This window comes from Cynara cardunculus (assembly GCF_001531365.2).
Source record: "Cynara cardunculus var. scolymus isolate 2C chromosome LG 5, CcrdV1, whole genome shotgun sequence".
In the NCBI taxonomy this organism is placed as follows: Eukaryota; Viridiplantae; Streptophyta; class Magnoliopsida; order Asterales; family Asteraceae; genus Cynara; species Cynara cardunculus.
Window position 1 is genome coordinate 1,384,870 of NC_037532.1, and position 7,812 is coordinate 1,392,681.

Here is a 7,812-nt window from a genome sequence, read left to right on the forward strand (position 1 = left end):
CCAACCCAACCCAACCCAACCCATCCTAAAAAAACCTCCCCCAATTATATTACCTTGGTGAAAAGCTTCACATCAACTAAATAAGCAAGTTTTCTTCACATCTGTTTTTCTTTCAAGTAGTCAAGTGTAGTCATCTATTAGTTTGTGTGCAAAGGTTGGTTTCATGCTCTCTTTTTTTATAATATTATGTGGGACCCATCTTCATTAAACATGCCATATTATCATATGTTTATTTCATTGCAAGTATGAATATGACTGACAAAATGAATTTGTTGTGTAGTGAAATGACTTGGTGTTGTTTGGATTCAAGAAATGATTTTCGTAGGATTTGGATTTCGTGAAATGATTTTGAAACATTATTACATACAAATCTTATGAAATCCTGTGAAATATCTACTGCTCTCATGGGATTTCTAAATCCAGTGTTTGTGGAATTTCAATTGTTGACTTTTTTTTTCTTTAAATCAAATATGGGATTGGAATGAAATCCAGTAATAAATCTCATCAAATTCTGTAAACCGAATGGACCCTTTGGGGGCGTTTGGTTTTGATGGAATGGTTTCGAGTGATTTGGATTTGATAGAAGGATCTAAAATTGGTTGGATTTGGATTTGGATATGGAAGGATCTTGGAATCTTTGATATGTTTGGTTTGTGGGACTTTGAATGGAATTGGATCTCATTCTTTATTAATAATTTACAAAAATAAATTAGAAAATATTATAAAATTATTTTTTATTAATTTATTATTATAAAACAGGTGTTTTAATATATTTCAAAACATTATTATAAACATATTCTATGAGATTTTGTAAAATACGGACTACCCCCTTGAGATTTCAAAATTTTCATGTTTGTAATGAAATCTCGAAATTTCAAAGATATGCAATTCTTCAAAACAAATATGAGCTTGAAATAAAATTTAATTCTAAATTTCTTCAAATCCAATCCGACAAACCAAAATGGTAGGTCTCGTTTGGTTTGTAGGATTGGATTGGTTTTGAAGAGATTTAGAATTGAATTTCATTCAAACTAAACCTATGTTTGTTCTGAATGATTTCCTAAATTTGATTGGTATTTCACAGGATTTTATAGAATTTGTATTTAATAATATTTTAAAATGTAAACACAATTGTTTTACAACAATTAATTAATAAAAAGATAATTTATTTATTTTTATAATTTGTTTTTATAAAAAATTGAAATCCAATTTCATTCCAAATCTTTCAACGAAATCTGAATCACTCAAAACCGTTTCACCAAATCAGTGTATAGTTTCTTAAAAACATCTGCCTTTTTTAAAATACCGTGAACARTTTCTGTAGGCTGAACGCCTTTATAATTATACTAAAGAAAAGGTTTTRGATAATGTTTGGTGGGATGGAAAAATGACATCATAAATTAGAAAATGAGGGTTCAATTATGTGTTGAGATTGGATAATTGGTCCCATAGTTCTTGTAGATCATTCCCATTATCAATATACAATGAATCCCCATCATACAAAAACCAAGAGCAAAGTACAAACATTGTACTTGGTCTGACTTGTATATGTTAAATAATTATGTATTCTGTTAAAATCAAGTCAAATTTTATGAGTAAAAACTTGAATTTGACTAAAGGGTCTGTGGTCTAACGATATCATAGTCTTTGGTCTCTTAAGAGGTAATGGGTTCAAACCTCACTATAAGTGAGGAGAGTGTGTAAGTTTATTTGTTATATATATATATATATATATAAGTGAGGAGAGTGTGTAAGTTTATTTGTTATATATATATATATATATATATATATATATTATATACTTCAAAAAAAAACTTGAATATGTAATGTATAATGAGTTTATCTGAGTTGTTTGTATTTTTATGTATTTAGTCGATGTTTAATATGAAACCAGATTAAGCTGTTCGGGACCGGTTTGGGACCGGTTATAGGTTTGGCCTGTGATCAGCCCGATATTTTTATTAAAAAATGTATTTTTAAATGTATTTCTAGTTTTCTAAGTGTATTTGGTTGAAAATCGAATTATAAATTTACAATAAAAATATATTTTTTAAGTGTATTTGATTGAATACCAATTATAAAACATAATTTTTAATTGTATTTGATTGAAAATCAATTATAAAACTACAATAAACCATATTTTTTATGTGTATTTGATTGATCTACTTAGATATTTTAAAAAGTATTAGAATAACATTAAAATATTTTTTTAACATTTATTAAAAATGTATAAAAAGAAAATGTTTTTTTTAATATAGGACCAGTTTGGGCTCAGCCTGGGACCACCGGTTACCCTAATCGGTTACAAATACCCTTAACCATTCAAAATGAGAAACAAGATTCACCTCTTAACGATTTAGATACTGCCTATTAATAGAACCATTAACTAGCAAACAAACAACCCCTGAACTATTCAAAATGAGAAAATTCATTAGGTTTTTTTTAAACTTTTCACTAATGATATAATATAGAAACATATCTTAAAAATCAAAATCTTAACAAAAAATAGTGTTGATGAATAGTGTTACATATAAATAATGTATTATTCATAACATTAAAATAGTATATTTATTGACAATGATTTATGTGAAAAATAAGTATAATGAATTCATTTAAGATGGTCTACTCTCTTTTTTGCCATACTCTGACTTTAAATTAATATTATGAATTTTTTACTGATACTATAATCTATATTATATTATAAAACATTTGATAAAAATTCTTAAAAATCATTTTTAATACATGAAACACTACTTAGTAATGTATATTACTTAAAATTCAATATTACAAATAATTTTGTGTAAGTATAACTTATTAAAGCWCTATTTTTAAATTCGTGTAACTAACTGCAGATAAATATAATCAAATACAAGATAAATATTCATTTTAAATACAGAAAATCTAAAATCAATTTCAATATTTTTACTAGGAATATTTATAAGATATTATTTTTCATCAAACATCTAATCTGTAGTCRGTAATGATAATTTATGTCAATCACAGATGAACAAAAATTGATCCTCATACGAATGTCTTTATTCATATATGTCTCCATTGAAAATTAAAATAGATAAATTATATGACAAATTGTATGAAAAAAATAACGTACTTGAATTTGATTCTTATTTTGGGCAATGTACTTTCAAAACTTTCATTTTGATGCCTAAGATATAAAGTTTTAAACATTTAAGTACCCGGGTAACTGGTTGAACCATGTTGATATGGCGAGCGATATGATGAAATTTGGTTGAATAGCAAATAATATTGAGTTGGATACCACATCACTCACTACATCAACATGATAATCAATTAATGTTTCAACTGTTTACTCGGGTACTTAAATGTTTAAAACTTTATATCTTAGGTACAAAAATAAAAGTTTTAAAAGTACTTAAGTTAATAATACGTTGCTTTTTTTAATGCAAATTTTCCTAATATATATATATATATATATATATATATATATATTATTGTAAAATTTATTTTATCGAGCATAATTCATAGACATTTTTAAGCTATTGGTTTTTTTTTTCTAGTCGGGCTCACCAGCTCACASAAAAACGAAGCATCATACTATCTAACCAATTTAACATATAATATAGCATAGTTCTGTATAATTAGTTTAAGCATCATACGAGCTAGACTTGCCTCATTTTTATCCACGGTTCTGTATTTTGATTATTCTTTTTATATCTGATAATGAAAGTGACTGTCTTTTACCAAATATGTTGATTGCTAGACCAAACTTCAAGGAGGTAGCATKCATTATTTTGATTTGAGGATAAACATTTGACACATCAACTTTTAGCTTTAAATGACGACAAGTGTTTTAAAAGTTAAAACCGTTGGTCTTTGCCTGAACATGCCTTTTGACCTCAAACTACAATCAAGACCGTGCCACATTAACGACCCGTACGAATTCAAACCGGTTCATTTGTTATAAAAAGGACCCTTATCTGGTTATAGACCAAGCGAGAGATTGGCTCGATGCATAAGGGTTCTTATTTTATAGAAACTTCTTAAACTGTAACGTATATTGTAGTCTGTTTTCAACCGCAGTGAAATTAAAATAATGTATTTACAGTGGCGACTGCTTTTGTCCATACTTTCTTGAAAAGTTTATTTAGATTCTATAATTTACAGGGTGTGAACCCATGTAATACAACCAGTTCAGAAAAGAGTAGAACAATCAGTATGATAATAAACACTGGTTTAAAGGATATGAAATAAACATGGGATAACAACCAAGAAATATCAGTACACTCAACAACAGTGGAACCAGAGCCCCTTTGTCTCCAAGGAATAAATAAGTAATCCTAAAACAACGTATAGGTCTTGAATGACTGGCTGAGGTGATAAATAAGTCGATGAACATAATTCATGAACAATTAACTATAAAAAGTGCAATCCAACAGGACAAAACCTCCACGTTTCACTGCTCACTTAGAAGAGACCCAATTGGGTTTGTAATCGTCGAAATTGCATCAACGTCTCCATATTCACCGACGATGAGTCACTATTCATTACAATGTGAAAGTTGGTTCAAATTAGGTACGATTWTAGTTACAAAAAATTAGGTTCATTTGTTCACAAGTTATGTCTCCATACATCAAGTAAAGAAGACAATTTTTACCTGCTACCATTCTTCAGTATTCGGGCCTTTAGCCTCGTAGGAGACCAGATGTTCAAATCTTAACAAAAATGAGGATGAATCAGTTTATTTGTTGCATTTGTCGTAYATAAATATTATATTATTATAAATCATAGTTTTTATTATTTAAGATATAAAAAAAAACAAAGCAAAAAAGTTAAAAGGACCACAATTCTAAATAGGTTTTATTAGTAATTAATGTGTTTTATTAATATATTTAAAAATAGAAAGTAAAATAATCCAAGAATAAATAAATATATGTTTTATTTAAATATTTATGGTCAAACAAATTAAAGATAAGAGGACAAGTAGTTGACCAAAAATTCCATAATTGTCCATAAATTGTACCTCAATACTTTTCAACTTTTACATATTTACCCCTCCCATCATGTTATGGGAATACCACTTTTATTACTATTACCTTTTAATAAATTCATAATTGTGTTGGAAATAATAAATACCTCTAAATTTTGGATTTTTTTAATCAAATTAATTATATTTATAGTTTTTTTTGTAAATTAATCWTGTTTATTAAAATGTAAAAGAATTTCAATTATATTATTTATATTAAGTTATGATGGATTTAAAAAAACACGTATTTTAACAGTTCTTGAAACACAATTATACAAAACAATGTCTATCAGTATCGTTTACAAGGAACTATTTTSCTAACAGCGTTTTCGGGTCATTGAATCTGTCCCTCCATTATTCTTCTAGTAATATCCCATATGATACAAAATTAAAATATACAAATTATTATTCTTTTTGTATAAAATTAAACAGTGTTTTATCAGACATTATTTAAAATAACGTAAATAAAAACATATTTAGTAACAACACTTGAAATTTTGACTTTGACTTGCAAAATATAAGTACCATATTTGACTATAAAATGATATATTTTAATTAAATTATATATCATTTATATTTTTAAAATAACAAAACTACGAATATAACAATACACTTATTAAATGTCTTGTTGTTAATGTGTAAAAATACGTGTATAAAATAGTTGTATAATATATATCACTAATAGTAATAATAATAAAATATCTTATATTATTTGATTGGTTTTAATATTTTATATATTTTTTTAATAAAAATTTCAATTTCCAAAACTGTAACGTCCAAACCCATACATTGCATGAAATACATATTTCATACCAAAAAAATACATATTCATATATCATTCGGGTCCTTTAGTACAAGAATCTACCATGATCAAATACAAGGTCCAAAAATTCAAAATATATATCTTGTACTAATCAACAAAACTATGCATCAAAAGCAATTCCTCATCTATAATGCATATAAGAAAAACATTACATTTTTTCCTTTCCCTTACCTTCTACGCCTCCTGCAATACATATTTAAAATCACAAAAACGAGGGTTAGACTGAAAAGTCTAGTGAGATACCCTATTCATGTCATTGCAGGGTGAAGGATCACCAAAACCTTTATAAAAACAATTATTCATATATATAACAAATATATGAATACACAAGAACATAATACCAAATCATTTTCCACTTTTCAAGCTAATCACGTAGCTATTCAAATCTCATACTTTTGAACCAATCGGGTTCCATATAGTGCCACTTTTAAACTTTTTCTCATCAAACGAGGTTTAAACAAAGTTTCAGACCAAACCTGTTCTTTTCTCCTTAATAACATCCAGTCTATGATTTCCAATTAAGAACATTGATCCTAAATCCTTAAATCACAAAGAAATAAATATTCTAGACCTTGGTAGTCTTAAAGGATATAATAGAATGAGTTATATAACCCACACACATACAAATATCACTCTTATATCAAATGTACACCTCTCATTGATATATCACCTTTATCCCATGGTACACCTCTCCTTGATATGTCACCCTTATATCAAATGGACGCTTCTCCTTGATATGTCACCCTTATATCAAATGGACACCTCTCCTTGATATGTCACCCTTATATCAAATGGACACCTCTCCTTGATATGTCACCCTTATCACTTCATCAAAACATTTATAAAAATAATTCCGAATAAACCGCAACTATTGGAATTGTTTATCAGTCCAAAATCATTTATATCAAAACTTCATTTTATAATAAAATAATAATTTCCATCAAAAATATTTTCAACACGAATCCGGTCAACAATCCGGTCAAGCATCGTCCGATTTAACCACAAGATTAAAATCAAGTTTGTCCGGATATCAAGTCCGGACAACATACCACATAAGCTTTGATCAGTTTAACACTTAGAAGCAACATCATTTTTGTTCGGATATCAATGTCCGGACAACTATCCGCTCAAGACTTGACCGATTTAAACTAATCCGGTCAATAAGCCGCTTAATGCTTGTCCGGATTAAATACTTGTCCGGTCAATAAGCCGCTTAAGACTTATTCGGTTTATACTAAACCGGTCAATAAGCCGCTCAAGGCTTGTCCGGTTTAAACTAATCCGGTCACTCTTTGTCCGGATAAACACTTAAACAAAACTATGCAAGGTTTCTTTCTAAAGAATAATAACATGAAACATACAAATAAAACCAGTAGTAATTTTATGCAAAAAAGTTTAGAAACCACTCACCTTAACAAGCTTTTGAAACCAAATATTTGCAATCAACTTGAAATCACCTCCTTTTTGCAAATCCGGACAACTCTCTTTAAGTCTCTCTCAAAATAGCAGGGGAAGTCAAATGAAGAGGCTAAGACTCCTATTTATATTTCCCAAATATGGAAGGTCGGCTAACCAACTTTCCTTCCCCTTCCACCTCATGCATACCCACATATGCACACATGCACACCCACATATGCACACATGCACATACATACATACATTCATACCTCATGCATGCATAATATATATATATATATATATACACACACACACACATACACACACACACACACACACACACATATATATATATATATATACTTAACCAATTAATACACAAATTCTCATACCAACATGTATCAATTATCATGCTATCACATAATCATTTAGTCAAATAATCACACATTAATTACCTTGGGTAATAACCAGGATCCGGTTATCACATTATCCACCCCTCAAAAGAATTCCGTCCCGAAATTCCTTTAAACATTTAGCACATCTATTAAAAGGTGTCATTAGCACTCCTTTAAATAGACATGGCAACGGG